The sequence below is a fragment of the Balaenoptera borealis genome, assembly GCF_965194805.1.
Source record: "Balaenoptera borealis genome assembly, chromosome: 1".
NCBI classification, from domain to species: Eukaryota; Metazoa; Chordata; class Mammalia; order Artiodactyla; family Balaenopteridae; genus Balaenoptera; species Balaenoptera borealis.
The window spans coordinates 83,562,850-83,584,575 of record NC_138860.1 but is presented as its reverse complement, the minus strand read 5'-3'; the positions used below and the strand labels follow the sequence as shown (position 1 = coordinate 83,584,575).

At 39.0% G+C, this 21,726-nt stretch overlaps 1 protein-coding gene and 1 long non-coding RNA gene across 3 annotated transcripts in view; one reads left to right on the top strand and one right to left on the bottom strand.

Annotated features, from left to right (window-relative positions):
* LELP1 (late cornified envelope like proline rich 1) overlaps positions 1 to 21,726 on the top strand; it is a 207,743-nt gene that overhangs the window by 4,348 nt on the left and 181,669 nt on the right. The gene's annotated exons all lie outside the window — the stretch shown is intronic.
* Positions 8,460 to 14,071, bottom strand: LOC309628840. Of its 2 annotated transcripts, none has more exons than XR_014244741.1 (3): positions 13,338 to 14,071; positions 11,871 to 11,959; positions 8,460 to 11,120 (listed from the first exon to the last, which is right to left on the bottom strand). It is a non-coding gene; the product is annotated as an uncharacterized lncRNA (long non-coding RNA). The 2 variants fall into 2 exon arrangements; XR_014244742.1 differs by having other exon boundaries at positions 13,545 to 14,071.

The following is a 21,726-nucleotide window of genomic DNA, read 5'->3' as shown; positions in this document are numbered from 1 at the left end:
CCATCACATCTGAATGAGATCCTTGCTGGGTAGAGTAATCTTGGTTGTAGGTTTTTCTCCTTCATCACTTTAAGTATATCCTGCCACTCCCTTCTGGCTTGCAGAGTTTCTGCTGAAAGATCAGATGTTAACCTTATGGGGATTCCCTTGTGTGTTATTTGTTGTTTTGCCCTTGCTGCTTTTAATATGTTTTCTTTATATTTAATTTTTGACAGTTTGATTAATATGTGTCTTGGTGTGTTTCTCCTTGGGTTTATCCTGTATGGGACTCTCTGTGCTTCCAGGACTTGATTAACTATTTCCTTTCCCATATTAGGGAAGTTTTCAACTATAATCTCTTCAAATATTTTCTCAGTCCCTTTCTTTTTCTCTTCTTCTTCTGGGACCCCTATAATTCGAATGTTGGTGCGTTTAACGTTGTCCCAGAGGTCTCTGAGACTGTCCTCAGTTCTTTTCATTCTTTTTTCTTTATCCTGCTCTGCAGTAGTTATTTCCACCATTTTATCTTCCAGGTCACTTATCCTTTCTTCTGCCTCAGTTATTCTGCTATTGATCCCGTCTAGAGTATTTTTAATTTCATTTATTGTGTTTTTCATCGTTGCTTGGTTCCTCTTTAGTTCTTCTACGTCCTTGTTAAATGTTTCTTGCATTTTGTCTATTCTATTTCCAAGATTTTGGATCATCCTTACTATCATTATTCTGAATTCTTTTTCAGGTAGACTACCTATTTCCTCTTCATTTGTTAGGTCTGCTGTGTTTTGACCCTGCTCCTTCATCTGCTGTGTGTTTTTCTGTCGTCTCATTTTGCTTATCTTACTGTGTTTGGGGTCTCCTTTTCACAGGCTGCAGGTTCGTAGTTCCCGTTGTTTTTTGTATCTGTCCCCAGTGGGTAAGGTTGGTTCAGTGGGTTGTGTAGGCTTCCTGGTGGAGGGGACTATTGCCTGTGTTCTGGTGGATGAGGTTGAATCTTGTCTTTCTGGTGGGCACGTCCACGTCTGGTGGTGTGTTTTGGGGTGTCTGTGGCCTTATGATTTTAGGCAGCCTCCCTGTTAATGGATGGGGCTGTGTTCCTGTCTTGCTAGTTGTTTGGCATAGGGTGTCCAGCACTGTAGCTTGCTGGTCGTTGAGTGAAGCTGGGTCTTGATGTTGAGATGGAGATCTCTGAGAGATTTTTGCCGTTTGGTATTACGTGGAGCTGGTAGGTCTCTTGTGGACCAGTGTCCTGAAGTTGGCTCTCCCACCTCAGAGGCACAGCCCTGATGCCTGGCTGGAGCACCAAGAGCCTTTCATCCACACAGCTTTCCGGCTGCCCTGCTCCTCAGGCCAGGTCCCCATCTAGTTTCAGCTCTTTAAGTGTATCTTAGTTTAATTTTAATGCTTGTTTTCATTGGTGGATTGGTTTTTTGGTTTTGTTGCTCTCTTCTCTTTTTTTTTATTACATTTATTAGTTTAATAATACTTTTTTAAATTTTTATTTTAATAATTTTTTTATTATTTTACTTTATTTATCTTTCTCATTTTTCTCCCTTTTCTTCTGAGCCGTGTGGCTGACAGTGTCTTGGTGCTCCAGGCAGATGTCAGGCCTGAGGCTCAAAGGTGGGAGATACGAGTTCAGAACATTGGACAACAAGAGTCCTCACTGAACCACATAATGTCAATTGGCGAGAGCTCTCCTAGAAATCTCCATAACAATGCTACCACCCACCTCCACCCAACGGCCACCAAGCACCAGTGCTGGACACCGCATGCCAAACAACAAGCAAGACAGGAGTACAACCCCACACATTAACAGAGAGGTGGCCTAAAATCATAATAAGTTCACAGATAGCCCAAAAACACAACACCAGACGTGGTCCAGCCCAACAGAAAGACAATATCCAGCCTCATCCACAAGAACAAAGGCAACAGACCTCTCCACCAGGAAACCTACACAAGCCACTGAACAAAACTTACCCACAGGGGGCAGATATCAAAAACAATGGGAACAATGAACCTGCAACCTGCCAAAAAGGGACCCCAAACACAGTAAGTTAAGCAAAATAAGACAGAGAAATACACAACAGATGAAGGAGACAGGTAGAAACTCACCAAACCAAACAAATGAAGAGGAAATAGACAGTATACCTGTAAAAGAATTCAGAGTAATGATAGTAAAGATATCCAAAATCTTGGAAACAGAATGGAGAAAAAACAAGAAACGTTTTAAAAGGACCTAGAAGAACTAAAGAGCAAACAATGATGAAAAACACAATAAATGAAGTTGAAAATTCTCTACAAGGAATCAATAGCAGAATAACTGAGGCAGAAGAACGGATAAGTGACCTGGAAGACAAAATAGTGGAAATAACCACCACAGAGCAGAATAAAGAAAAACGAATGAAAAGAATTGAGGACAGTCTCAGAGACTTCTGAGACAACATTAAATGCACCAACATTCGAATTATAGGGATCCCAGAAGAAGAAGAGAAAAAGAAAGGGACTGAGAAAATACTTGAAGAGATTATAGTTGAAAACTTCCCTAATATGGGAAAGGAAAGAGTCAATCAAGAAGAGGAAATGGAGAGAGTGCCATACAGGATAAATCCAAAGAGAAACACGCAATGATACATATTAATCAAACTATCAAGAATTAAATACAAAGAAAAAACATTAAAAGCAGCAAAGGAAAAACAACAAATAACAAACAAGGGAATCCCCATAAGGTTAACAGCTGATCATTCAGCAGAAATTCTGCAAGCCAGAAGGAAGTGGCAGGACATAATTAAAACAATGAAAAGGAAAAGCCTACAACCACGATTACTCTACCCAGCAAGGATCAAATTCAGATTTGATGGAGAAATTAAAACCTTTACAGAAAAGCAAAAGCTAAGAGAATTCAGCACCACCAAACAAGCTTTACAACAAATTCTAAAGGAACTTCTCTAGGCAGGAAACACAAGAGAGGGAAAAGACCTACAATAACAAACCCAAAACAATTAAGAAAATGGTAAAAAGGAACATACATATCGATAATTACCTTAAAGGTAAACAGATTAAATGCACCAACCAAGAGACATAGACTGGCCGAATTGATACAAAAACAAGACCTGTATATATGCTGTCTACAAGAGACTCACTTCAGGCCTGGTGATATATACAGACTGGAAGTGAGGAGACGGAAATAGATATTCCATGCAAATGGAAATCAAAAGAAAACTGGAGTAACAATATTCATACCGGACAAAATAGACTTTAAAACAAAGACTATTACAAGAGACAAAGAAGGACACTACATAATGATCAAGGGATCAATCCAAGAAGAAGATATAACAATTGTAAATATTTATGCACCTAACATAGGAGCACCTCAATAAATAAGGAAAATGCTAACAGCCATAAAAGGGGAAATCGACAATAACACAATCCTAGTAGGGGACTTTAACATCTCACTTTCACCAAAGGAGAGATCATCCAAAAGGAAAATAAAAAAGGAAACACAACCTTTAAATGATACATTAAACATTATGAACTTAATTGATATTTATAGAACATTCCATCCAAAAATAACAGAATACACTTTCTTCTTAAGTGCCTATGGAACATTCTCCAGGACAAATCATATCTTGGGTCACAAATTAAGACTTGGTAAATTTAAGAAAATTTATATCATATCAATTATCTTTTCTGACCAGAATGCTAAGAGACTAGATGTCAATTACAGGAAAAAAACTGTAAAAACTACAAACACATGGAGGCTAAACCATACACTACTTATAACCAAAAGATCATTGAAGAAATCAAAGAGGAAATAAAAAAATACATATAAATAAATGACAATGAAAACAGGACGACCCAAAACCTATACGATGCAACAAAAGCAGTTCTAAGAGGGAAGTATATAGCAATACAATCCTAGTTGAAGAAACAAGAAATATCTCAAACAAACAACCTAACCTTACAGCTAAACCAATTAGAGAAAGAAGAACAAAAAAAACAAATTTAGGAGAAGGAAAGAAATCATAAAGGTCAGATCAGGAATAAATGAAAAAGAAGTGAAGGAAATGATAGATAAAATCAATAAAACCAAAAGCTGGTTCTTTGAGAAGTTAAACAAAATTGATAAAACATTAGGCAGACTCATCAAGAAAAGAAGGGAGAAGACTCAAATCAATAGAATTAGAAATGAAAAGCGAGAAGTAACAACAGACACTGGAGAAATACAAAGCATGATGAGAGATTACTACAAACAACTATATGCCAATAAAATGGACAACTTGGAAGAAATGGACAAATTCTTAGAAAAGCACAATGTTCTGAGACTGAACCAGGAAACAATAGAAAATATAAACAAATGAATCACAAGCACTGAAATTAAAACTGTGATTAAAAACTTTTAAACAAACAAAAGCCCTGGGTCAAGTGGGTTTACAGGCGAATTCTATCAAACATTTAGAGAAGAGCTAACACCTATCCTTCTCAAACTCTTCCAAAATACAGCAGAGGGAGGAACACTCCCGAACTCATTCTACGAGGCCACCATCACCCTGATACCAAAACCAGACAAAGATGTCACAAAGAAAAGAAACTACAGACCAATATCACTGAAAAAAGAGATGTAAAAATCCTCAACAAAATACTAGCACAAAGAATCCGACAGCACATTAAAAGGATCATACACCTTGATCAAGTGTGGTTTATCCCAGAAATACAAGGATTTTTCAATATATGCAAATCAATCAATGTGATACACCAAATAGACAAATTGAAGAATGAAAACCATATGATCATCTCAAAAGATGCAGAAAAAGCTTTCAACAAAATTCAACACACATTTATCATAAAAAATCCTCCAGAAAGTAGGCATACAGGGAACTTACCTCAACATAATAAAAGTCATATATGACAAACCCACAGCCAACATCGTCCTCAATGGTGAAAAAATAAAACCATTTCCACTAAGATCAGGACAAGACAAGCTTACCATTCTCACCATTATTATTCAACATTGTTTTCGAAGTTTTAACCACAGTAATCAGAGAAGAAAAAGAAATAAATGGAATCCAAATTGGAAAAGAACAAGTAAAGCTGTAACTGTTTGCAGATGACATGATACTATACATAGAGAACTCTAAAGATGCTACCAGAAAACTACTAGAGCTAACCAATGAATGTGGTAAAGTTGCAAGATACAAAATTAATGCACAGAAATCTCTTGCAGTCCTATATTCTAATGATGAAAAATCTAAAGTGAAATTAAGGAAACACTCCCATTTACCATTGCAACAAAAAGAATAAAATACCTAGGATTAAACCTACCTAAGGAGACAAAAGGCCTGTATGCAGAAAACTAGAAGACACTGATGAAAGAAATGAAAGTTGATAGAAACAGCGGGAGAGATATACCATGTTCTTGGATTGCAAGAAGCAACATTGTGAAACTGACTATACTACCCAAAGCAGTCTATAGATTCAATGCAATGTCGATCAAACTACCAACAGCATTTTTCACAGAACTAGAACAAAAAATTTCACAATTTGTATGGAAACACAAAAGACCCCGAATAGCCAAGGCAATCTTGAGAAAGAAAAATGGAGCTGGAGGAATCAGGCTTCCTGACTTTAGACTATACTACAACATTACAGTAATCAAGATAGTATGGTAATGGCACAAAAACAGAAATATTGATCAATGGAACAGGATAGAAAGCCCAGACATAAACTTTCACACATATGGTCACCTTATTTTTGGTAAAGGAAGCAAGAATATACAATGGAGAAAAGGCAGCCCCTTCAATAACTGGTGCTGGGAAAACTGGACAGCACATGTAAAAGAAGAAAATTAGAACACTCCATAACACCACACACAAAAATACATTCAAAATGGATTAAAGACCTAAATATAATGCCAGACACTATCAAACTCTTAGAGAAAAACATAGGCAGAACATTCTATGACATAAATCACAGCAAGATCCTTTTTGACCCACCTCCTAGAGAAATGGAAATAAAAACAAAAAGAAACAAATGGGACCTAATTAAACTTAAATCTTTTGCACAGCAAAGGAAACCATAAACAAGATGAAAAGACAAACCTCAGAATGGGAGAAAATATTTCCAAATGAAGCAACTGACAAAGGATTAATTTCCAAACTTTACAAGCAGCTCATGCAGCTTAATATCAAAAAAACAAACAACCCAATCCAAAACCGGGCAGAAGACCTAAATAGACATTTCTCCAAAGAAGATAACTATGTTGCCAACAAACACATGAAAGAATGCTCAATATCATTAATCATTAGAAAAATGCATATCAAAACGACAAGGACATATCACCTCACACCACTCAGAATGGCCATCATCAAAATAACTACAAACAATAAATGCTGGAGAGGGTGAGAAGAAGAAGGAACCCTCTTGCGCTGTTTGTGGGAATGTAAATTTATACAGCCCATATTGAGATCAATATGGAGGTTCCTTGAAAAACTAAAAATAGAACTACCATAGCACCCAGCAATCCCGCTACTGGGCATATATCCTGAGAAAACCATAATTCAAAGAGTCATGTAACACAATATTCATTGCAGCTCTACTTACAATAGCCAGGACATGGAAGCAAACTAAGTGTCCATCAACAAATGAATGGATAAAGAAGATGTGGCACATATATAGAATGGAAGTTTTTTCAGCCATTAAAAGAAATGAAGCTGAGTTATTTGTAGTCAGGTGGATAGACTTACAGTCTCTCATACAGAGTGAAGTAAGTCAGAAATAGAAAAACAAATACCGTATGCTGATACATGTATATGGATCTAAAAATACCCAAAAAAGTCATGAAGAATCTAGGGGCAGGATGGGAATAAAGACGCAGACCTACTAGAGTATGGACTTGAGAACATGGGGTGGGGGGATAAGCTGGGACAAAGAGAGTGGCAGGTACATTTATACACTACCAAAGGTAAAACTGATAGCTGGTGGGAAGCAGACGCAAAGCACAGGGAGATCAACTCATTGCTTTGTGACAGCCTAGAGGTGTGGGATAAGGAGGGTGAGAGGAAGGGAGACTCAAGAGGGAAGAGATCTGGGGATATATGCATATGTATTGCTAATTGACTTTGTTATAATGCAGAAACTAACACACCATTGTAAAGAAATTATACTCCAATAAACATGTTTTAAAAAAAATAAGATACCACTGAAGACTCAAAGCATCACATATAAGTGATTGAGAGTGGGATTGGAAGGGAGAGAGGATCAGAGTACTAAAGGTCTGAAATCTAGATGAAGTATGAACTTAGGGCTCATCTGATATACTTGCTTTCTTCTGCTCTTTCCAACCATACTTAGGTCTTTGAAGACAGTAATTTTAAAAGTTTTTCACTGTTTACTCTCTGTTTTCTTTTTCAACCCTCCAGAACCCTCAACCTGCCATATTACCTTCACTGTCCAATATACACAGCATAACTGTCCAATTTGGTAGTTTGACATGTTGCCCGTGCATTTAGTAATAATCTTTTCATATCTTTAATAATTCTACCTGCAGTCAGAAGGAAGAACTGGCCTAATAACTTCTCTTGGGCAATTAATCAGGAAGCTTCTTAGGAATGTGGTTTTATAATGGGAAAGGAAGAAGAAGAGGAGAATGAAGAGGAGAGGAAGAGAAAGAGGAGACACTTGAGACCTGAGAAAGAGTCACCAGCTAAGCATGTGCCAGAAGGCCAGGAACTAACCTTTCCCTCCAGCTCAGCCACATCTTCATTACTATAAAATATTTAAATATTATAATAAATTCTTATAAAAATGAAATTACGGCATAAAATATATATTTGGGAAAACATAAAGTTGTTCAAAAATGAACACATCTAATAAACTGCCAAGAAAAATCACTGCTTATATTTTGCTGTATTTAGTGTTAGGAGTTTTCTATTTTCATAAACCCACAGACATGCATACATGTCTTTCAGGTTACTGATTTGAGATATTTTATCTTTTGTAAAATAGATGTCTCCAGCCGTAAGTTGCTCTCTATGCACTGCATTACATTTATCCCTAAAGCTTTCTATGTTTTCTTTGCATTATCATTCATCCCAAAGTATTTTCTATTTACTTGTTATTTCTTCTTCAAGCCATTGTTTATTTAGGAATGTGTTTCCAAACTTATAGATGTCACGGAAACAGAGAGTAGAATGGTGGTCAGCAGGAGCTGAGGGGTGGGGCAAAAGAGGAGATGTTGGGCAACGGGTACAAGCCTGAAGTCATACGATGAAGAAGCTCTGGGAGTCTATGGTACATCATGGTGAGTCTAGTTAATAACACTCGGTTGTGTAGTTGAAACTTGCTGAGAAAATAGACCTTAAGCACTCTCATCACACACACAAGCAAACAAAAGCACACAGACATAGACACATTTAAATGGTTAATGTTGAAGTGATTAATGTATTAAGTGACTGATGATGGTAATCACTGCACAAAGAATGCATATGTCAAATCATCCCATTATGCACTGTAAATATGTTCAATTTAATTTGTCAATTATACATCAAAAATACCAGAGGGAAAAGATGAAAGAAGAACCATCATACAAAGCAGTAAGAAAGTTTGAGAATCTTTGTGTTCCTTCTCCTCCTTGCCTCTCTTAGGCTCTGATACTATTCTCTGAGAGAGCTTCCCTTATCAATTATTCTCTGCGGGCCTTATATCCACCTCACAGTGGATAGTCCCTTCTAGACAATTATACTGACCACATCTGAAGTAGGTAGGGTGGAAAGTGGGGAAGGAAGGGCTGGAAAGTCGTTACAATTCTTGAAAAATCAGTCTTTTTCATTTTGGAACATAGTTTATTTAGTTGTCAATTCCCTCAGAAACTTATTAAACACCTGACATAATTCAGTCCTCCAATCATTTGTATGTCCCAGCGACCTCACTCAGGTCCTTTTCTGGAAGTAATTTTCTGGCCTGATTAAATTGCTGCCTTGATCCCTGAACATAATACAATTAACATGAGGTTCCCTGGCACACAGGTGGAAAGACTACACCTTCTGTCTCTTTTCTCTATTGTTACAGTCAACTGAAATTGGACTTCAAGTTCAAAACCACTTCTAATCTCATCTCTTAATCTTTAGGGCTTACAAGTTTTGAGTTTCCTAATTCAACAATGTTTTGAATATCTGGGCTGTACTTTTTTCTATTCATTTTTTTTTTATTTCTGACCTGCCAACCAAAAAGTTTTTCCTGAACATATGTCTATTGAAATACCCTGGTCAAGTCAACAAGTGACCAACATTTGGTCTGCCTCTCAGGATACCATGGACAACCATTACTGAAAACATTTTGCCATTGAATATAATGTATCACCACATTTATGGTTTCCAATATCAGATTCCTTGCCAACCACCTCCAGAATCTAAGGCAACCATAATTTTAAAATTAGTTACAGGAGCATCCCACCTCAGAGAACTAATTTATCTGTCAGGTCAAATAACACTAACTAAAGTAGAGAAAACTCCAAAATACCAGTGCTGATTTCTCACTCATGTAATAGTCTGATAAGCATTGGGCAGTAATCTGGGCATCTTTTTTTTCTGCAGTTCTGGCATCTTGGACTCCTTTACTTCCAGGACCACATGAAGAGATAGGCTTAAAGAACACATCCCTTTTCACGGCTTACTGGACCACTAAGCTAAGCACTTAGAAAACAAGCTGCATAGCAACAGTTATTTTGTAAATCTAGATAGACATTGGAAACCCCAGTGGGCCTCAAAGGTGGGCTCAAATCAATCAAGAAAGTAACTTCAGAGGTGAAAAAATATAATAAGACCCTGAGGTTGTTGAGTTTTGCCGTAAGAAGAGCTTATTGTGCACACGGAGGGCAGGCAGCACTTTGCCTCGTAAGGACCATTTAAACTTCCCTTTATTTGTACTACCCATGTTTTCAGAACTGCTATAATTTTATGCAGAATATCCCAATAATTTCCCAAAACATTTAATGTTTCATATCAGATTATAAATACGGTTAAGTTGGAAAAGAAAAGGAACACAGAATATGAAAGTGTAATATAGTTTAAGAATCTCCTTCTGTGCTGTACTAGGTATGTCTGAGCCTCTTTCCTGCTGGAGCAAACATGGTGGTGGTGGTGATGGTGGTGACAGTGATGATGACAGAGACAATGATGATCAGCCACCTCTCAAATGCCAATTATGTGCCTGGCATTGTGGCAACTGAATTACACACATTCATGTAAATTTTATGCCTAAGCAAGTAGGCACTGTAAATGTGGTTTTCCCCTCATTTTAGTAGAGGGATTGAACTTCTGAGGAGTTAAATAGTTTGTTCCTCAAATCAGTCAAGCAATAATTAAGAAAATAACCTGGATTTGAAATTATATACAAACAATCATCGATATAACTCTAAATTCAGTTAACACTGATTGTGAGAGCCTGAAAATTGGGATTGAAGAAGGATAGAAATCAGCCAAACTTATGATATGATATTGCTAAAAGCAGGTTTTAAAAGAAAGAAAATGTTTTTGCCATCACACAAAAGAATTGTATTTTATTCAGGAAATGGGGCCTAAGTAACAATTGCTCATCTGGTAGAAACCGCTGCCCAGGTGACAGAGAGACACAGAAGACAGTGAGAGAATCCTCAGAGGGTGCCCAGGAGGAGAGAAGCTGCTTTTCCTCCTGAGGCTCTGTGGTGCTTTCTCAGGTACTTCCCAAAGGGAAACGGTATAGCAGCCTCAGATAGGGAAACTGACTGTCAGAAATCACCGCTCACATACTGCAGGCTGAAGGGTGGAAAAGCTTCTCTATCCATGATAGGCTTTGAAGAGAAGATGAAGGTGGAGCTGTGGAACTAGGTGAGCTGATTGTCCTTATCCTTTCCAGATGCAGATAAAAGCTGAAGCTGTTACTTGTTCTTGGGTGGGCACTTCTGCTGGCATTGTTTGGGAGGTGGAACAGTAGGGCGTTTCTGCTAGCACTCCTGAGGTGGGCATGGCTCAGGGCACTTTATAGGTGGGCAAGGGTCTGGACATTTGGGAGGTGAGCAAGGATCAGGGCACTTAGTTGCACACACTGGAGGTGTCTTGCACTGCTGCTTGCACTGCTGCTCTTGAGAAGACATCTTTCTGGAGTCTTAATATCTGCAAGAAAGTATATGACCGTGTTCACAAGAAGGAATTCATTCAGAGAGAAGAGCAAAAGCTTGAATAACTCAAATAGACAGTATCTCTCCAATCTCTAAGTATGTGTTTTAATCTCTTTATACCTTTTAATGAATTTCTGACATCTCTCTCATTCTTTAGCAACTCTATTCATCAGCCCAGAGAAAACTTTCTCTTTTCTCATACAACTTTTCCAAAGAAAATATCTTTGTTTAAAAGAAACAAGTGATGTTTTCTCTTTTGGTTTCTTTCTTTTTTTAAAAAATGAAAACATCATCTTCAAAAAATGTCATCACAAATTCTAAAATCCTGGACCAGCTCACAAGGAATTTCTATCACCATTTTCTCTCATGAGGTCCCAATAGGATTACTTATGTACAAAGCAAAGGGCAATCAGGATGAATGTAAGGGCATCACACCTTCTAAGATAAATGCCTCTGAAATCACCGCAGAGGTCCAACAGAAAGGCATAGAAAAAGGTAAATACTTTATTCTTTATCCCTTCATGTCAAAATTTCCTGTTAATTTATTTTTCAATAGAGGAATTCAAACGAGGTATCAGAAATCTAGTAAATACAATATAACATTGTGCCCATATTCCAAGTTCCCATGCACTAAGTAGCATTATACCCATTATCATAACTTTGGACCCATCAAATTTGCTGTCTCCAGCATAAACTCAACATTCAAGGGTCCCAGAACAAAGTTGAACTGAAGAATCAGACTCACCAGGTTCTCCAATGTCAGTCAGGACTCGAGTAGCAGGAAGATGGCTGTCGTGCAGCAGAGGACCTTTTTATTGGGGTTTGCTGCCCCACCTAGGGGGAAGCATAGCTACCAAAACTGGCCTGGTGCAGTCATTTCCCAACCAAATGCAAATCCATCCATAACTGGCTTGGCAGGGACTCTGAAAACAGGAAATGTCCTGCGCCAGGATCTCCTCACTAGATTATGTTCTCATGACTCACAGAGTCCCTGCCTTAGCTCTCCGTTTCAGTGGTTTATGGCAGTGGGAGGATTTCGAGGCTTCTCTATCTTGTAATCAAAAGTTCCCTTTCTTTATTGGGGAAGATGACCCTATTTTATCTTTCACCTTCCTTGACTTCTAAAACTGCCTGCCTAGTGGCACTTGAACTGGTGGCCATTTTATTGTACATACTGGTTTGAAAAGGGCCTGGCTATCTGATGACACCTTTCTCTTTATCTCAGGCCCTTCTTATAATGCATTTCCTCTTGATCCATGGCTTGCTAAGTGAAGTCTCTTCTCCTCTTGTAAAATGGACTGAGGGAGATGGAAAGGGGCAAGATGGCGGAAGAGTAAGACGCGGAGATCACCTTCCTTCCCACAGATACAGTAGAAATACATCTACACGTAGAACTGCTCCTACAGAACACCCACTGAACGCTGGCAGAAGACGTCAGACCTCCCAAAAGGCAAGAAAATCCCCACGTACTTGGGTAGGGTAAAAGAAAAAAGAAATAACAGAGACAAAAGAATAGGGACGAGACCTGCGCCAGTGGGAGGGAGCCGTGAAGGAGGAAAGGTTTCCAGGCACTAGGAAGCCCCTTTGCGGGCAGAGACTGCGGGTGGCAGAGGGGGGAGCTTCGGAGCCACGGAGGAGAGCGCAGCCACAGGGGTGCAGAGGGCAAAGCGGAGAGACTCCCGCACAGAGGCTCGGCGTCAACCAGCGCTCACCAGCCCGAGAGGCTTGTCTGCTCAGCCGCCGGGGCGGGCGGGGCTGGGAGCTGAGGCTCGGGCTTTGATGCTAGCCGGGAGGGAGTCCGGGAAAAAGTCTGCAGCTGCCGAAGAGGCAAGAGACTTTTTCTTGCCTCTTTGTTTCGCGGCGCGCAAGGAGAAGGGATTCAGAGCGCTGCCTAAACGAAATCCAGAGACGGGTGTGAGCCGCGGCTATCAGCGCGGATCCCACAGCAACAGGGGCGCAGAGGGAAAAACGGAGAGATTCCCGCACAGAGGCTCAGCGCCGAGCAGCGCTCACCAGCCCGAGAGGCTTGTCTGCTCACCCGCCGGGGCGGGCGGGGCTGGGAGCTGAGGCTCCGGCTACGGTCGGATCGCAGGGAGGGGACTGGGGTTGGCGGCGTGAACACAGCCTGAAGGGGTTGGCGTGCCGCGGCAAGCCGGGAGGGAGCCGGAGAGGAGGTCTGCAGCCGCCAAAGAGGCAAGAGACTTTTTCTTGCCTCTTTGTTTCGCGGTGCACAAGGAGAGGGGATTCAGAGCGCCGCCTAGACGAACTCCAGAGGCAGGCGCGAGCCGCGGCTAACAGCGCGGACCCCAGAGACAGGCGCGAGCCGCGGCCATCAGCGCGGACCCCAGAGACTGGTAGGAGACGCTAAGGCTGCTGCTGCCGCCACCAAGAAGCCTGTGTGCGAGCACAGGTCACTCACCACACCGCCCCTCCCGGGAGCCAGTGTAGCTCGCCACTGCCAGGCTCCCGTGATCCGGGGAAAACTTCTCCAGGAGAACACACAGCGCGCCTCAGGCTGCTGCGACATCATGACGCCTCTGACGCCGCAGGCTCGCCCCGCCTCCTCCGTACCGCTCCCTCCCCCGGCCTGAGTGAGCCAGAGCCCCCGAAGCAGCTGCTCCTTTAACCCCGTTCTGTCTGGGCGGGGAACGGACGCCCTCAGGCGACTTACATGCAGAGGCGGGTCCAAATCCAAAGCTGAACGCTTGGAGCTGTACGAACAAAGAAGAGAAAGGGAAATCTCTCCCAGCAGCCTCAGAAGCAGCGGATTAAAGCTCCACAAACAACTTGATGTGTCTGCATCTGTTGAATACCTGAATAGACAACGAATCATCCCAAATTCAAAAGGTGGACTTTAGGAGCAGGATATATTAATTTCCCCTTTTCCTTTTTTTTGTGAGTGTATATGTGTATGCTTCTGGGTGAGATTTTGTCTGTATAGCTTTGCTTTCACCATTAGACCTAGGGTTAGGTCCATCCACTTTTTTTTTTGTTTTTACTTAAAAAAAGTTTTTTTTCCTAATATATGTTTTCTTAATAATTTTTTCCATATTTTCGATTTTTAGACATTAAAATAATTTTTAATAAGTTTTTTCATATTTTGTATTTTAAAAAATTAAATTTTTTTTCTTAATAAATTTTTTTCTTAAAAATTTTTTTCTTATTTTTTACTATAAAAAATTAATAAATCTATTTTTAAAAATTAAAAAAATTTTTTTTCTGAATACATTTACTCTTAATAATTTTTTTTCTTATTTTTTATTATAATAGTTTTATTTTATCCTCTTTCTTTCTTTCTATTTTTTTCTCCCTTATATTCTGAGCTGTGTGGATGAAAGGCTCTTGGTGCTCCAGCCAGGCATCAGGGCTGTGCCTCTGAGGTGGGAGAACCAACTTCAGGACACTGGTCCACAAGAGACCTACCAGCTCCACGTAATACCAAACGGCAAAAATCTCTCAGAGATCTCCATCTCAACATCAAGACCCAGCTTCACTCAACGACCAGCAAGCTACAGTGCTGGACACCCTATGCCAAACAACTAGCAAGACAGGAACACAGCCCCATCCATTAGCAGGGAGGCTGCCTAAAATCATAAGGCCACAGACACCCCAAAACACACCACCAGACGTGGACGTGCCCACCAGAAAGACAAGATTCAACCTCATCCACCAGAACACAGGCAATAGTCCCCTCCACCAGGAAGCCTACACAACCCACTGAACCAACCTTACCCACTGGGGACAGATACAAAAAACAACGGGAACTACGAACCTGCAGCCTGTGAAAAGGAGACCCCAAACACAGTAAGATAAGCAAAATGAGACGACAGAAAAACACACAGCAGATGAAGGAGCAGGGTCAAAACACAGCAGACCTAACAAATGAAGAGGAAATAGGTAGTCTACCTGAAAAAGAATTCAGAATAATGATAGTAAGGATGATCCAAAATCTTGGAAATAGAATAGACAAAATGCAAGAAACATTTAACAAGGACGTAGAAGAACTAAAGAGGAACCAAGCAACGATGAAAAACACAATAAATGAAATTAAAAATACTCTAGACGGGATCAATAGCAGAATAACTGAGGCAGAAGAAAGGATAAGTGACCTGGAAGATAAAATGGTGGAAATAACTACTGCAGAGCAGGATAAAGAAAAAAGAATGAAAAGAACTGAGGACAGTCTCAGAGACCTCTGGGACAACGTTAAACGCACCAACATTCGAATTATAGGGGTCCCAGAAGAAGAAGAGAAAAAGAAAGGGACTGAGAAAATATTTGAAGAGATTATAGTTGAAAACTTCCCTAATATGGGAAAGGAAATAGTTAATCAAGTCCTGGAAGCACAGAGAGTCCCATACAGGATAAACCCAAGGAGAAACACGCCAAGACACATATTAATCAAACTGTCAAAAATTAAATATAAAGAAAACATATTAAAAGCAGCAAGGGCAAAACAACAAATAACACACAAGGGAATCCCCATAAGGTTAACATCTGATCTTTCAGCAGAAACTCTGCAAGCCAGAAGGGAGTGGCAGGATATACTTAAAGTGATGAAGGAGAAAAACCTACAACCAAGATTACTCTACCCAGCAAGGATCTCATTCAGATGTGATGGAGAAATTAAAACCTTTACAGACAAGCAAAAGCTGAGAGAGTTCAGCACCACCAAACCAGCTTTACAACAAATGCTAAAGGAACTTCTCTAGGCAAGAAACACAAGAGAAGGAAAACACCTACAATAACAAACCCAAAACATTTAAGAAAATGGGAATAGGAACATACATATCGATAATTACCTTGAATGTAAATGGATTAAATGCTCCCACCAAAAGACACAGACTGGCTGAATGGATACAAAAACAAGACCCATATATATGCTGTCTACAAGAGACCCACTTCAGACCTAGAGACACATACAGACTGAAAGTGAGGGGATGGAAAAAGATATTCCATGCAAATGGAAATCAAAAGAAAGCTGGAGTAGCAATTCTCATATCAGACAAAATAGACTTTAAAATAAAGAATATTATAAGGGACAAAGAAGGACACTATATAATGATCAAGGGATCGATCCAAGAGGAAGGTATAACAATTGTAAATATTTATGCACCCAACATAGGAGCACCTCAATACATAAGGCAAATACTAACAGCCATAAAAGAGGAAATCGACAACAACACAATCATAGTAGGGGACTTTAACACCCCACTTTCACCAATGGACAGATCATCCAAAATGAAAATAAATAAGGAAACACAAGCTTTAAATGATACATTAAACAAGATGGACTTAATTGATATTTATAGGACATTCCACCCAAAAACAACAGAATACACATTTTTCTCAAGTGTGCATGGAACATTCTCCAGGATAGATCATATCTTGGGTCACAAATCAAGCCTTGGTAAACTTAAGAAAATTGAAATTATATCAACTATCTTTTCCGACCACAACGCTATGAGACTAGATATCAATTACAGGAAAAGATGTGTAAAAAATACAAACACATGGAGGCTACACAATACACGACTTAATAACGAAGTGATCACTGAAGAAATCAAAGGGGAAATCAAAAAATACCTAGAAACAAATGACAATGGAGATACGACGACCCCAAACCTATGGGACGCAGCAAAAGCAGTGCTAAGAGGGAAGTTTATAGCAATACAAGCCTACCTCAAGAAACAGGAAACATCTCGAATAAACAACCTAACCTTGCACCTAAAGCAATTAGAGAAAGAAGAACAAAAAAACCCCAAAGCTAGCAGAAGGAAATAAATCATAAAGATCAGGTCAGAAATAAATGAAAAAGAAATGAAGGAAACAATAGCAAAAATCAATAAAACTAAAAGCTGGTTCTTTGAGAAGATAAACAAAATTGATAAACCATTAGCCAGACTCATCAAGAGAAAAAGGGAGAAGACTCAAATCAATAGAATTAGAAATGAAAAAGGAGAAGTAACCACTGACACTGCAGAAATACAAAAGATCATGAGAGATTACTACAGGCAACTCTACGCCAATAAAATGGACAACCTGGAAGAAATGGACAAATTCTTAGAAATGCACAAACTGCCGAGACTGAACCAGGAAGAAATAGAAAATATGAACAGACCAATCACAAGCACTGAAATTGAAACTCTGATTAAAAACCTTCCAACAAACAAAAGCCCAGGACCAGATGGCTTCACAGGTGAATTCTATCAAACATTTAGAGAAGAGCTAACACCTATCCTTCTCAAACTCTTCCAAAATATTGCAGAGGGAGGAACACTCCCAAACTCATTCTACGAGGCCACCATCACCCTGATACCAAAACCAGACAAAGATGTCACAAAGAAAGAAAACTACAGGCCAATATCACTGATGAACATAGATGCAAAAATCCTCAACAAAAAACTCGCAAACAGAATCCAACAGCACATTAAAAGGATCATACACCATGATCAAGTGGGATTTAATCCAGGAATGCAAGGATTCTTCAATATACGCAAATCAATCAATGTGATACACCATATTAACAAATTGAAGGAGAAAAACCATATGATCATCTCAATAGATGCAGAGAAAGCTTTCCACAAAATTCAACACCCATTTATGATAAAAGCCCTGCAGAAAGTAGGCATAGAGGGAACTTTCCTCAACATAATAAAGGCCATATATGACAAACCCACAGCCAACATTGTCCTCAATGGTGAAAAACTGAAACCATTTCCACTAAGATCAGGAACAAGACAAGGTTGCCCACTCTCACCACTATTATTCAACATAGTTTTGGAAGTGTTAGCCACAGCAATCAGAGAAGACAAAGAAATAAAAGGAATCCAAATCGGAAAAGAAGAAGTAAAGCTGTCACTGTTTGCAGATGACATGATACTATACATAGAGAATCCTAAAACTGCCACTAGAAAACTCCTAGAGCTAATCAATGAATTTGGTAAAGTACCAGGATACAAAAGTAATGCACAGAAATCTCTTGCATTCCTATATACTAATGATGAAAAATCTGAAAGTGAAATTAAGAAAACACTCCCGTTTACCATTGCAACAAAAAGAATAAAATATCTAGGAATAAACCTACCTAAGGAGACAAAAGACCTGTATGCAGAAAATTATAAGACACTGATGAAAGAAATTAAAGATGATACAAATAGATGGAGAGATATACCATGTTCCTGGATTGGAAGAATCAACATTGTGAAAATGACTCTACTACCCAAAGCAATCTACAGATTCAATGCAATCCCTATCAAACTACCACTGGCATTTTTCACAGAACTAGAACAAAAAATTTCACAATTTGTATGGAAACACAAAAGACCCCGAATAGCCAAAGCAATCTTGAGAACGAAAAATGGAGCTGGGGGAATCAGGCTCCCTGACTTCAGACTATATTACAAAGCTACAGTAATCAAGACAGTTTGGTACTGGCACAAAAACAGAAATATAGATCAATGGAACAGGATAGAAAGCCCAGAGATAAACCCACGCACATATGGTCACCTTATCTTTGATAAAGGAGGCAAGCATATACAGTGGAGAAAAGACAGCCTCTTCAATAAGTGGTGCTGGGAAAATTGGACAGATACATGTAAAAGTATGAAATTAGAACACTCCCTGACACCATGCACAAAAATAAACTCAAAATGGATTAAAGACCTAAGTGTAAGGGCAGACACTATCAAACTCTTAGAGGAAAACATAGGCAGAACACTCTATGACATACATCACAGCAAGATTCTTTTGGACCCAGCTCCCAGAGAAATGGAAATAAGAACACAAACAAACAAATGGGACCTAATGAAACTTAAAAGCTTTTGCACAGCAAAGGAAACCATAAACAAGACCAAAAGACAACCATCAGAATGGGAGAAAATATTTGCAAATGAAGCAACTGACAAAGGATTAATCTCCAAGATTTACAAGCAGTTCATGCAGCTCAATAACAAAAAAATGAACAACCCAATCCAAAAATGGGCAGAAGACCTAAATAGACATTTCTTCAAAGAAGATATACAGATGGCCTACAGACACATGAAAGAATGCTCAACATCATTAATCATTAGAGAAATGCAAATCAAAACTACAATGAGATATCATCTCACACCGGTCAGAATGGCCATCATCAAAAAATCTAGAAACAATAAATGCTGGAGAGGGTGTGGAGGAAAGGGAACTCACTTGCACTGTAGGTGGGAATGTAAATTGATACAGCCACTATGGAGAACAGTATGGAGGTTCTTTAAAAATCTACAAATAGAACTACCATACGATCCAGCAATCCCACTACTGGGCATATACCCTGAGAAAACCATAGTTCAAAAAGAGTCATGTACCAAAATGTTCATTGCAGCTCTATTTACAATAGCCAGGACATGGAAGCAACCTAAATGTCCATCGACAGATGAATGGATAAAGAAGATGTGGCACATATATACAATGGAATATTACTCAGCTATAAAAAGAAATGAAATGGAGGTATTTGTAATGAGGTGGAGGGAGTTAGAGTCTGTCATACAGAGTGAAGTAAGACAGAAAGAGAAAAACAAATACAGTATGCTAACACATATATACGGAATCTAAGGGAAAAAAAAAAAGGCCATGAAGAACCTAGTGGCAAGACGGGAATAAAGACACAGACCTACTAGAGAATGGACTTGAGGGTATGGGGAGGGGGTGGGGTGAGATGTGACAGGGTGAGAGAGTGTCATGGACATATATACACTACCAAATGTAAAATAGATAGCTAGTGGGAAGCAGCCGCATAGCACAAGGAGATCAGCTCGGTGCTTTGTGACCACCTAGAGGGGTGGGATGGGGAGGGTGGGAGGGAGGGAGATGCAAGAGGGAAGAGATATGGGAACATATTGTATATGTATAACTGATTCACTTTGTTATAAAGCAGAAGCTAGCACACCATTTTAAGGCAATTATACTTCAATAAAGATGTTTAAAAAAATAAATAAATAAATAAAAATTAAAGACTATCACAAGAGACAAAGAAGGACACTACATAATGATCAAGGGATTGAACGTAGAAGAAGATATAACAATTGTAAATATTTATGCACCCAACCTAGGAGCACCTCAATACATAAGACAAATACTAAGATCCATAAAAGGAGAAATGGACAAAACAATTATAGTAGGGAACTTTAACACGCCTCTTCCACCAATGGACAGAGCAACCAAAATGAAAATAAATAAGGAAACACAAGCTTTAAATGATACATTAAACAAGATGGAGTTACTTGATATTTATAGGACATTCCATCCAAAAACAACAGAATACACATTCTTCTCAAGTGCTCACGGAACATTCTCCAGGATAGATCATATCTTGGGTCACAAATCAAGCCTTGGTAAATTTAAGAAAATTGAAATCGTATCACGTATCTTTTCGGACCACAACGCTATGAGACTAGATATCAATTACAGGAAAAAATCTGGAAAAAATACAAACACATGGAGGCTAAACAATACACTACTTAATAACCAAGAGATCACTGAAGAAATCAAAGAGGAAATCAAAAAATACCTAGAAACAAATGACAATGAAAGCACGACAACCCAAAACCTATGGGATGCAGCAAAAGCAGTTCTAGGAGGGAAGTTTATAGCAATACAATCCTACCTTAAGAAACAAGAAACATCTCAAATAAACAACCTAACCTTACACCTAAAGCAATTAGAGAAAGAAGAACAAAAAACCGTAAAGTTAGCAGAAGGAAAGAAATCATAAAGATCAGATCAGAAATAAATGAAAAAGAAATAAAGGAAACGATATCAAAGATCAATAAAACTAAAAGCTGCTTCTTTGAGAAGTTAAACAAAATTGATATACGATTAGCCAGACTCATTAAGAAAAAAAGGGAGAAGACTGAAATCAGTAGAATTAGAAATGAAGAAAGAGAAGTAACAACTGACACTGTAGAAATACAAAGGATCATGTGACATTACTACAAGCAACTATATGCCAATAAAATGGACAACCTGGAAGAAATGGACAAATTCTTAGAAATGCACAACCTTCCGAGACTGAACCAGGAAGAAATAGAAAATATGAACAGACCACTCACAAGCACTGAAATTGAAACTGTCATTAAAAATCTTCCAGCAAACAAAAGCCCAGGACCAGATGGCTTCACAGGCGAATTCTATCAAATATTTACAGAAGAACTAACACCTATCCTTCTCAAATTCTTCCAAAATATAGCAGAGGGAGGAACACTCCCAAACTCATTCTACAAGGACAACATCACCCTGATACCAAAACCAGACAAAGATGTCACAAAAAAAGAAAGCTACAGGCCAATATCACTGATGAACATAGATGCAAAAATCGTCAACAAAATACTAGCAGACAGAATCCAACAGCACATTAAAAGGATCATACACCATGATCAAGTGGGGTTTATCCCAGGAATGCAAAGATTCTTCGATATATGCAAATCAATCAATGTGATACACCATATTAACAAATTGAAGGAGAAAAACCATATGATCATCTCAGTCAATGCAGAGAAAGCTTTTGACAAAATTCAACACAAATTTATGATAAAAACCCTGCAGAAAGTAGGCGTAGCAGGAACTTT